Source organism: Hypanus sabinus, unplaced genomic scaffold, assembly GCF_030144855.1.
Source record: "Hypanus sabinus isolate sHypSab1 unplaced genomic scaffold, sHypSab1.hap1 scaffold_1123, whole genome shotgun sequence".
NCBI lineage: Eukaryota > Metazoa > Chordata > Chondrichthyes > Myliobatiformes > Dasyatidae > Hypanus > Hypanus sabinus.
This window is the reverse complement of record NW_026779181.1, coordinates 32,954-45,589: the sequence shown is the minus strand read 5'-3', so window position 1 is coordinate 45,589 and position 12,636 is coordinate 32,954. Positions and strand designations below refer to the sequence as shown.

At 44.6% G+C, this 12,636-nt stretch overlaps 1 long non-coding RNA gene across 1 annotated transcript; it reads right to left on the bottom strand.

Annotated features, from left to right (window-relative positions):
- Positions 1-10: 10 nt before the first annotated feature.
- On the bottom strand, positions 11-12,339 carry LOC132386372 (uncharacterized). Its single transcript, XR_009509503.1, has 3 exons — positions 12,282-12,339; positions 1,093-1,184; positions 11-31 (listed from the first exon to the last, which is right to left on the bottom strand). It is a non-coding gene; the product is annotated as an uncharacterized LOC132386372 (long non-coding RNA).
- Positions 12,340-12,636: the final 297 nt, after the last annotated feature.

The window sequence follows — 12,636 nt, the reverse complement described above, 5'->3', positions numbered from 1 at the left end:
GACAGGAAGACGGTGATTGCGGATTTCAGATCTGTAGTCAAAAAGAACATAAAATAGCAGAGTGTACCATGCGTACGCGGACACGATGCCAATTTAAACCAATCCCAACTTCAGCAACATGGTCAATATCCCTCCATTCCCGACATATTCATGAGAGCAAACGCCTCTCAGATGCTACTGAGTATCTGTTTCTATCCCCTCCTTTGGCAGGACATTCCAGACACCGATCACTCTCTGTGGCAAACATGCATCCTAAATCCCCTTTTAACTTTACACTCTAACCTTAAACCTATTCCCTTTGGTATTTGTGGTGAAACTTGTCTGCACACTCACCAGACTCACCACATCAGTCCTGTGATTTGGTTACCAGATGTGTGGACAATTCTAAAATTATCTCTTAACCAACGCGTACCCAGTTACAGGTCAACTTCAACAAATACCTCAACTCATCATTAGCAATCTACCAAATGTGTTGCTACTTTCAGGAAGCTATGCATATCCATCACAAGATACATCCATACATCAATCTTATTAACGGTCACAGCATTCACTCTGAGCATCGCTCGCGAACGTCCAAAGTGCAACTTCTCACATTTGTCTGAATTAACTGTACTTGGTGACTCTCTTCATATTTCTAATTGGATGCTGAACACGTTGACGAAGTCCCAAATTTACTCAACTCCGTCAACTCTGTAATCAACGAATCAGTTCACCCAGTATATCATTTGGTTAAGACATAGCTTATTATTAATTTATTTACATCACACATAACGCATGGCGTATCAGTGATCCTTGTGGACACTGCTAATGACTACCAACCTTATTCAGGAGCTCCATTTCCTTTCACTGAGGTGAAGATTTACATGGTGAGGGGAGCGATTCCGTCATTCCCCTTGTTAGGTCCCTGCGCTGGACCTGGTGAATTGTTCTAGTGCTCAAGGTAAGTTTACCAGGTGGAACAATGACCCCGTTTGATGGTACTTTCTCTCTGCCCCTTTATCTCCCATGTTTATCGTTCTGAACTATTGATGATTTGACTACACGTGTACCATAAGAACAGATTTTTAATGGGAAACAGCCCAGTGAGCATACCTGTGTCCATTCTGAGTCTGACTGCGGTTGGTTGATTGCCGTCTTCTTGTCTGCCGGCCGGGTGGAAGAAAGCACCACCTGCTGGCAATGACCTGAATAACACAAATAAAGGAGTGAGTCAGTTACTCTGCCCTTCATAATTTAAACCACTTTTGTAACGTCACTGCTCACTCTCCTACATTCCAGGGAGCAAATGGAGATTTGGACAAGAACCCCAACTGAACACAAAGTTCAAGAAGGAGAGATGTATTGAAGCTGAAACAGCCAACAGAATTGGGGAAAAAACGAAATCTGTTGTAGAAGATGAGAGAAATCAAAGGAACATTTCATGTAAAATGAGCATAGGAAATGACAAAGAAGGGAAGGACCTTACAGAAGCAAAGGACATCAAAGGGAGTTGGCAGGAACACACAGAAGAATTGTAGAAAGATCCAACAGCGAAGACACCTGCAATGACTCCCTCATCGATACAGTGCCAGGCATTCTGGAAAGTGAAGTTGAATGGGCAATAGAAGATTGCTAGCCTACGCTGGATAATGGAGAAATCGCGAGAATTCGAGAAAAGTATTTATCTATGTTTTATTGACTACTCTAAAGGATTTTTTTTGTTTTTTTTTATAACAGTGTGGACCATAATAAACTATGGCAAATACAAGATCAAGAAGCAACAGTTAGAACTGACCATGGAAAAACAAACTAGTTCAAGATTGGGAAAGGATTACGACAAGGCTGCATACTGCCACCCTGCTTATTTAATCTATGTGCTGAACACATCATGCGGAATGCTGGTCGAGAGGACTCAAAATGTTGGAATCAAAATGACCAGAAAATATGAACAACTTCAGATATGCAGGTGATACGATTCTAATGGCCGAGAGTGAGGAGGATCTGAAGAAGCTTCTAATGAACGTGAAAGAAGAAAGTGGAAAGCCGGCTTCTTGCTCAATATTAAGAAAACCAGCCAGTCCTGTTAACTCCGTGGTAATACATGAAAAGGAAGTGGAAGCAGTGACGGAATTTATCTTCCCCGGTTCAAAGATTTCTAAACATAGTAACAGCAGCCACAGAATCAAACGGGGCTTACTTCTGGGGAGGGCAGCAATGAGAAATTTAGATAAAATTCTGAAGCGCAGAGACATGAATTGTCTACAAAGGACCGTAGAGTCAAGTCTATGGTATTTCCAGATGTGATGTATGGCTGTGAGAGCTGGACTATTAGTCAGGCTGAATACAAAATAATCGACGCCTTTGAACTCGGATGCTGGAGGAATGTGTTAAGAATTCGTTGGACAGCAAGCAGATCCAACAAGTCAATACTTGAAGAAATACAGCCAGCCTGCTCACTGGGAAGCTTGAAAAGCTGAAAAATTTTGGACACCCATAAGATGACAGGATTCCTTGGAGAAGACTGCCATGTTCAGTAAAACAGAAGGTAAAAGAAGCAGAAGATGACAGATGCTACAATGGATAGATAATAACACTCAGGAAATGCCGACGCCCCTGTTGTATCACTGAGAGGCAGTTTCCAACAAAGAGGCCGTACAAGACGCTGGAGGAACTCAGAAGGTTGGGCAGCGTCCGTGGAAACGAACAGTCAACGTTTCGGGCCGAGACCGTTCATCAGCACTGAAGAGGGAGGGGGGCGAAACCCTATAAAGAAATTGGGGGGAGGGTGGGAAGGAGAAGGCTGGAAGGTGCCAGGTGAAAAGCCAGGAAGAGGAAAGATCAAGAGGTTTGGGAGGGAAAGCAGGGAGGGGATAGGCAGGAAAGGTGAAGAAGGAATGTAAGGTGAAAGCACCAGGTAGCAGAAGAAGGCAGAATAATGAGAGCGGTGATAAGCAGCTGGAGGAGGAGGCAGAGTGAAAATGGGATGGGTGAAGTGAGAGGGAAGGAATTACCATTGTCTTCCGTACCATCACTGCCCTTACCAACTCCGGAGACCTTCTATCCTCAGCCAAAAAAGCTCATAATTCCCACACCCCGCACTGCTCGGTTTCACCTCTTCCCCAAGATCCACAAGCCTGACTGTCCCAGTAGACCCACTGTTTCGGTCTGCTCCTGCACCACTGAACTTGTGTCTACCTACCTGGACTCAATTTTGTCACCCATAGTTCAGTCCCTCCCCAACTACATCCGGGATACCTCCCATGCCTTCCACCTCACCGTGCCCTCTGCTACTTTCTGGATAATCGGCCTCACCAGTTCCGCAACATCAGCATACTCCTCCGGTTGTTGGAACTGGAATTCACACTTAATATCTTCTTTTTTGACTCTTCCTACGTTCTGCAGACCAAGGGTGTTACTATGAGCACTCCCATGGGCCCCACCTGGTGGGGCCTTTGGAGCTAACGACTTATTGACGAAACCCATCTCCCCGTTGGTTGGTATGCTAAATTGGCATTTGCTGTCACCAATTAGAGAAGTAAATCACACGTCTCTTCATGAGAGATACCGGGTACGTGCAGTTGCTTAAATCGTCTCAATGTCAACCCAGGAGCGCAAGGGTGACGAAGCTCCCCGAGAGGACGCGCGTGGGCGGGGAGCTGGTGCGCGCGGTAGACGGGGAGACTGTAGAGTCAGTAACAGGGATCGGGAAGCGCGTCCCTCGGTCCCGTACCGCGCTGGCCAGATCACCGAGTGAGTCATGGTCGATCCGCAACCAACAGGGGTACAACATTAACGCACAAATCTCGATGTATGTACTTAATCAATGTAATGTTTCTTGTCAGTTCCACAATAAAATTAATTTGCTAATGTTATATTGGCTTACACTAATTAAACTGTGAGAACTTTTCTAATCAAGACACCAAAAGCGTAAGTGGACCACTCGGCCCTCCGAAACTTCTGCTGATCTGATTTAAACTTTCGTTATGCATTCCCCCATGTTCATCTCGATAACAGTTCAACCCCACTCTTTATAAACAAACTGGGCTTTGAATGGAATAAAGAGAAACTGGAATCACTAGAAACGCTCAGCAGGTAAGGGACAGCTGTGGGGAGAGGAAACATGTTTGCGATTCGGTTTCCTGGCCTTTCGTCAGAATGGATTCAAACATCTCCCAGATTTTTTGTGGAAAATCTTGGGTTGTTCTCCTTGGAGCGGTGAGGACTGGGGGAAGACCAGATAGAGGTTCATAAGAGAATGAAAAATATTGACAGAGTAGACAGGGAGTATCTTCTCTCTGTTTGGAAATGTCTAATACCAGAGACCATGCAATGAAGGTGTGAGGGAGTAAATGCAAGGGAAATGTGTGGATAAGTTGTTCTACTCAGAGAGCACACCTCTGTCCATGATGTACTGTTCCATGTTCTGTTCTATCTTCAGCATCTTGAGTTTCTGTTTGACTCCCACTGGCAGATAGACAGGTGAGAGTGAGGGGGAATTTCCAAATGTGAATTGAGTTTTGAAACCCCGGTCTCTTTCTACTGGTGCAAACACAAAACAGTGTATTTAATCACAGCCTCTCCCTGTGAGGGATGGAATGGGAACTCATTCTCTACTTTGCTTCCAAAGGAACTTCAGAACCAAACATCTGAGCACAGAACAGGAATACTCGCTCAACATCTCAGAAACCCGGACACAATGAGACCCTGAATCATTTTGTCTGAGTCAAAACAAGTGTTGTATCCCAGAATGCAACCTCAGAGGGTCACAGCCCACACCGACAGCCTCGCACATCTTTTCCACATCTCACACTGAGAGATTCACGCTACCAATATCCAGCCCCAGGTGACGTCTGTTTCATTGCAGAAGGAGGAACATCCAGCAGCATCTGTAAAAGCACCAACGTAGACCGAAGCCCAAACACTGACAGTTCCATATTTCTGGAGCTCCCATCCTAAGATTGCATCTCAGGCACAACTCTCTCAGGGCTCTTTGCTGCTGGTAATATGTGGCAGTTTCTCAGCTAATCCCAGCTCAAAAAATTTACACTCCCCTACCAACCCGTGACAGAACTGGAGCCTGATGATCCTTTGTCTAGACAGGGATCAGCCTGGCAACATGGGCATTTGGGACACAAAGAGGGTGTTGATATATTTCAACTTGTCCCCACAGTTATATTGAACACAGTGGTACATTAATTTATTGTTGAGTGTGGTGTAGCCTAGATCAATTAGCAGCCACTTTACCGTCGTGTAAAAGGAACAAAATGTTTTCAACATAAAATTGAAAAGATAGCACTGGAAGCTCAGTACAGGAAATTTTTTTTGTTCTTTCGCTGCAGAAGCGATTGACTGACTGCCAGAAGTTTGACACCCAGAACAGAATTGCATAAATTCAATCCCTACAGTCTTCGTCATTCCATCCCGGACAGTAAATGCTGAAAGCATCCTCGTATCTGAGGCCACTCTCTCTCCACTGAGAGTCAGCAACCAGAGAGTGATAAACACGTTCAACACTCTCTGCAGCTCTGGTGAGCTGTTGCCCTGGTGACGGAGGAAGTGACTCGCAAAGATAACCGAGCGGAGAAACAACAAACTCAGTGTGACACGTTCTCGGTTTCATTGTGACAAAGGTGAACTGAACGTTCAGCCATTTTGTAATGGTGATACTAAAATTTTAGCGTTTGTTATTAGCCTTTCGAGGTATATTCAGTAAATCTCATGGTTGATTCAGCTCTACAGAGATCTCAGCAGTGCAGACGCTGGCCCAAAATAAAAACACATTGTTGGATGCGACAAATATCGATTATGAGTAGAAATCTCAATTTAATTTCGTAGAGCCGTTAGAGCACAGCCACAGGACGGTTAGCCCATCCAGCCCGTGCCATGTTCGGTGTGGTCCCATCCCCCTGTACCCAGACCACAGCCGTCTACACCTCCCTCATCTATTTACCTACCCAAACATCTCTCAAATTCGAAAAGTGAACCTGCATCTCTCATTTATGCTGGGAACTGGTTCCGCCTTCGCACCACCCTCTGAGTGAAGTAGTTCCCCCTGATAACATTAAATGTGTCACGTTTTTCCCTAAATCCATGATCTTACCCAACCTGAGGGGAAAATTCCTACCTGTATTCACCCTATTTATACCATCATAGATTTCTACATCTTTAGCAGGGTGTCCCAAACTGGGGTCTGTGGACTCTTCCTTTAATTGTAGGGGCCAATGGCATAGAAAAATTGGAGCCAAGCTAGAATACCCCCTCATTCTCCCCTATTCCAGGTAATCAAGTCCTAACCTGTTCAACCCATCACTATAATTATTTCCTGAAATACCAGCAATGTCCGTGTAATTTTCCCTGCACTCTTTCACGCTTATCCATATCTGTCCTCCAAGTAGCTGACCAGAACTGCACACAATCCTACATGTTTTGGAATCACGGTGAACTACAACTTTAGCATTAATATCCCAACCCCTCTTCTTAATAGCCTGCGTTATAAAGGTCAATATGCCCAAAACTCTCTTTACGACTCTGGTGCTACCTTAAGAGAATTCTGGATCTGTAACACCCACGCCAGGACAATCAGGTTTAAAACAATTATTTACCCCAAGCAGTAAGCGTAATCAACACGTCTACTCACTAACCCACGCTCCACACCTCACCCACTACTGGTTTAACATTTCCTGACAGTTCTAGACACTCCTGTGCCTAAAGTAATTTAATGGGCAGAAAATCAATATCAGTCTCCATATGTCCACTCTCTCCTGTGCCTAACGTCACTTTATGGACATAGAATCAATGTTTTTAAGCAATCATACTGCATGTAATGTGTTTTGTTTATTATTGTGGTCCCTATCATTTTCTTTCTGTCCTGCTTCGGATACAGAGTAACAATTATTTTGTTCTCCTATACTAGAATGACATTGCCCAATCTTGAATCGTGAACCCTGGGAAAAATACAATGACCAACCACATTATCTGTACTCCCTCCGACAGTGTCAGCTCCTTTCTCCTCTGGAATTAAGATCCAGCTTGGCCAACTTCTTCCCATGAGCCGGCACTTTAGTTTAGACAGCATATTCAGCAATCTCGTCTGCACACTATCCAGACTGATAATATTTTTCCTACAGTAGGGAGAAAACAAATGTACATATCCGCACCAAAAAAATATATGACTACAATATAATGACCACAATCCAGAACTCAATGCCCTAACTAATGAGTGCCAGCATGATTAAAGCCTTCTTTTGCACCCTCAGTACCTACACAACCACTTTCCGTGAACTGTGCTGTTGTACACGCAGCTCGTTCTGTTCCACAACACCCGATGCTCTCCCATTCACTACACCAGTTCCACCCAGTTTGACTGTCCAAAATGCACCCTCTCACTTGCCCAAGTTGAAAACTATTTGCCATTCCTCAGCCCAACTCCAAAACTGACCGAAATGTCTTTCAAATTCATTGTCACCTGTTGCCTTATCAACCAGTCTCCCGAATTCAGTCTCCCTGTGTACTCATGACCGTGTCGTCACCCAGAGCTCTAACCTGCTAATTAAGTTTGTCGACAACACTACATAGATTGGCCTCCTCTCAAGCAACAACGAGGTGGCCAACAGGGAAGAAGTCATCTCTCTGACTCATTAGTGGCAAAGTAACAACCTTCCTCTCAATGTCGCAAAAACAAAGGAGCTGGTTGTGGACTACAGGAGGAATGGAGACAGGCTAACCCCTATTGGTATCAATGGATCTGGGGTTGAGAGGGTGAACAGCTTTAAGTTCCTCGGCATCCACATAACCGAGGATCTCACGTGGTCTGTTCACACCAGCTGTGCGGTGAAAAAGGCACAAAAACACGTCTTTCACCTCAGACGTTTGAGCAAGTTCGGTCTGGGCCTCCAAATCATAAGTAGTTTTTATAAGGGCATAATTGAGATCATCCGGACCGGCTGCATCACTGCCTGGTATGGGAAATGTACCTCCCTTAATCAGAGGACTCTGTAGACAGTGGTGCGGACAGTCCAGCGCATCTGTAGTTGTGAACTTCCCATGATTCAGGATCTTTACAAGGAGAGGTGTATAAAAAGGGCCCGAAGGATCATTGGGGACCAGAGTAACCTCAGCCAGAATCTATTCCAGCTGATACCATCCAAGAAACGGTACTGCAGCATAAAGGCCAGGACCAACAGGTTCCGGGACAGCTTCTTCCACCGGGACTTCAGATTAATTAACTAACGTTAATTTGAGGTAATCCATATTATGTAGACAGTTTAATTTATCTTGAATTATTATAAATTACTTTGACTGCACATTTCACCTTTAGACCGAGACGTTTTGTAAAGAGTTTTACTCCTCATGTATGTGAAGGACGTAAGAAATCAATTCAATTTAATTCAATTCAAACTTGCTGATTGTGCCTTGTACATCCCTATACAAATCAATGGCATGAATAGTGAACTACAGAAGTCTCGACACTGACACACACATCCCACTCGCCACAGGCTTCTATTCGCTAAAACCATCTTTAATCATCTCCCCCTGCTTCTTGTTCTCGATCCCGGTGTGAATCCACCTCGCCAGCGCCCTGTGAATCCCACGTGACCGAACCATCCAGATCAGTTGCCATGCGGGATATTAATACAGACTTTACCAAGGTTCAGATGAACAACATCACTGCTCAACTTCACCCAACTCCCTATTTAACGCTTAAATAACCTCCAAAATACTCGACAGATGTGATGTTCTATTGGACAGTGTAGTTGGCGATTTCTCCATAACCAATGCCCAACCGCTCAGGATTTCAGCTTCACTGTAGACTGAGGAAATGCCGATCCCAGCTGTCGAATTACCAACCTGGACTGAAGCCCGTATACTGCCAATTCCATATCCTCAGAGTCACCAGCCCAATATCATCACCCATATCATCAAAGACGCTTTGGTGCCGGTGATTTGTCGAGGTGTTCCTGCCATTTCCAATTTGCCGTGACTAAGGTGGAATTGGAACTTAATGACCCTCTGCCGGGGCCGGTGCTCAGGCTGGTTCCCCGGTCTGTATAGAGGATGCGGATACATTTCAGCCTGACCCCAGCAGCTAAACCGAGCTCATTTGATCACAATCTTCCTGCTGTGTGGGATCTTGCCCCACACAGCTGGCTGCCATGTTTCCTGCAGTGTAGCAGGAACAGAATGTAAAATTATAAAGTAGAAACGCTGGGAACTCAGTACATCAGACTACATCTCTGAAAGGAGAAATGGTGGAAGACCCAGTTCCAGAACTGAGACTGTCCAAGACGCTGCCGATCTGCTGAGCGATTCCAGTATTTTCTCCTCCTGACTTTAAATTTCCTGCAGCTGTAGTATTTTCTCCTTCTTCATTTTAATGCACAAATAGTAACTGATTCCCACCCTAAACTGTAATTGCCACCACATCCCTACCAATTTCTTGGGTCCTCAGTCCATTCTGACCCTGGTGTAATACGTTCCATATAGTTAATGCTCACAGCGTCCTTTCCTCCCACTGTCATTACTGACACACCCATCACACTCGTCGCTGGCCTTTATTTGCTAAATCCATCTTCAATCATCACCCCCCGCTTACTGTCATTGGGCTCGATCAAAATACTTACGTATTTGAAAAACTACAAATTGTTTGACAAACATAACATCTCACTGGTTGGTCTAGTCAATGATTTTCCCACAGCCAAAGTCCAATCGTCCCGATCTTCAGAATCACTGCACACTGTGCGAATTTCAATTGCAGCTGTAGAAATAACAATATACTGCCCTATCCATATTCTCAGAGACTCCAGCCCAATATTATAACCTACACAAAAACTGCCCACTGAGGCTTTGCCACCAAAAATTTGCTGTGGTGTTCCTGGCATTTCCGATTCACAAACTAAGGAGAACTGAACCTAATGATCGTCTATACATCTTATTTCAAAATTCCTGCAAAAGAACATTGTTTGTTCGTTCTCTCTCTCTCTCTCTCTCTCTCTCTCTCTCTCTCTCTCTCTCTCTCTCTCTCTCTCCACAGATAATAAATGTTGGGGGCGCCGGAAGCCGGTCAACAAATTTGTGTAATGCCACCCCTGCCAGTCTGTTAGTTTTCAGTTCATTCCTACTCTTGTGCAATACATTCCATGCAGTCAATATTCACAGCATCCTTTCCTCCAACTATCACTCAGTTACAGTTGCTCCTGCCATCACTCTCTCTACCACAGAGCGATAGAAATGTGCAACACTTCTTGCAGCTCCGAATGGCTGTTACCTTGGAAACGGAGGAAGTCGCTCACCGCAAACAATTAAGAAAGGAAATAACAAACTCAATATAATATGTTCTGAGTTTCATTGTGACAAAAACTTAGCACTGCAGCCATTTTGTAACGGTGAAACTAAAATTTAATGGCTTAATGGCTGCCTTTACATTGCCTCGTGCTGTATTCAATTAAACATCAATTAACCGAACAAAAAACACAGTTCCTGGAAACTCAGTGAGGTAGAAGTGCAGTATAATACTTCTGAATGAGACAAAGGTTAGAAGAAAGATGTTTGACATGTGTATCCTTGACGTGGTTAGATACAGGCTGGAAGGAATTTGAACAAGATGGCATGGAATGATCAGGTAGAACCAGGAGGGAGAAGGGATCGAGAACAATCACTGACGGTCCTACAGCATTACACAGATACTGAATTAATAGTACATACCACTATATGCATATGATCCTAAAATTTCAAATATATAACAAACAATAAGAACTTTCGCATATACACTTTGCCCCTGAATGCACCATAGAAAGCATCCCATCCCGATACTTCACAGCTTCCTACTACTATTGTTCTTCCTTTGACTGCAGGGAATAGCAGAGAACTGTGGACACCGCTGAGCACATCATAGAAACAAGCCTCCCACCCATGGACTCTCTGTATACTTCCCGCTGCCTCAGCAAATCAGGAACCATAATCAATGAGTCCCAGAATCCTAGACATTCTCAATTCTCAACCTCCCATCCGATCGAAGATAAAATAAAACAGAAAAACATCCCAGCGGGCTCAAGGACTGCTTCCATCCTGCTGTTGTAAGCAAACTGAATCTTCTTTAGCATGCGAAATTCTGCAGATGCTGGAAATTCAAGCAGCACACACAAAATGCTTGTGGAACGCAGCAGGCCAGGCAGCATCTATAGGGAGAAGCTCTGTCGACGTTTCGGGCCGAGACCCTCAGCATGATTAGATGGACTCCTGATCTCACAATGTAACTCCATGTGACATTGCATAATATGCCTACCTGCAGTACACTGTCTCTATAACTATAAAGCTTTGTTACACTCCGTTAATGTATACCTAATATACCAGGGGTGATTGATGAGTTCGTGGCCTAAGGTAGGAGGAGATGACTTATTAATTTCAAACTTTCTGCATAATCACTCAAAAAGCTGAACCGCATGTGCACGTAACGAGAGCTGTATAACTCATCTCCTTCTACCTTCGGCCACGAACGCATCAATCACCCCATGCATTGGACACTTCCTGGAGGTCCAAGATCCGTATGCTCCACAACCGCTGGACTAAGTGTGTAAATGTAGGAGAGGGCTATGTTGAAAAAATAAATGTACTAGGTTTTCGGAAATTGACTCCTTCTCTCTCACCCCTCGTGCTGTTGTGACGTATTGATCTGTGTGGAGGCTATGCACGGCAAGATTTTCATTGTACGTCGGTATTTGGCAATAATAAACCATTCCCCATTTAAACTGTGTGGAAATATTAGACAGTCTGAGTTTCAGCTCGGGAAGTTCGGGAGGGCGATTTCACCAAAGTGCACAAATTTTTGAGGAACAGGCAAATGGAAAAGGCTTAATTCTCGCATTAATACGGTTATGTACCCAAAAACATTCGCTGCACTTCGGCGGGTCGTAACAGTGGAATGGAGTCACGAAACAAAAAATAATTGCCCACACAAAAAGAGGGGACGTCACAAATCTGCCATGTCTGAACTGACTTAAGATAAAACTACTCATACACATGGAGCAGTGTCCCGCAAACGCGATTATTCCGTTTAACCTCCGGCTGCAAGAACACAAACAGCCGAATTTCCCCAGGTACATCAACGGATAAGTGCAGTCCCGGCATTATCACATTACCCGTTCCTAGGACTGAAGCAACAGGGGCTGAGCGGCGGCTCATCTCTGGCGGTTCGATGTGAAGGCCCTACAACCCGGACCGACCCCGGCAGGTTCTCTCCAGCAACCCGGAACAGGTGTGTTAACGGGACTCAAACATGCCCGCTTGAAAGGGCCTCAAATACTCACCGATGGGAACTTGATGTATTTGCCTCGCAGACAGCGATCCTTCCCCCGTCTCCCCGCGACGATACGCTCAACTCAGAGCGGAAAGTTAACCAAGACTGAGCATGCGCAATTTGCGCCGCGCGTCTTCAGAGCTGGGGCGGGGCTTTTAGAGGCGGAGCAAAGGGGTTGGACAAGAGAGCATAGACCATCGACCATGGGGCACAGAGTTGTTCAAAAACTTTAAAATAATAACAATAATAATTATATTCTCCATTTTAATTAGGTGGAAATATTAGACATCCTTGTTTGCGGATTTGAATCCTCTGGAAGGAGGCTTAACTGAAGTGTGCACATTTTAGAGACACACAGATCAATG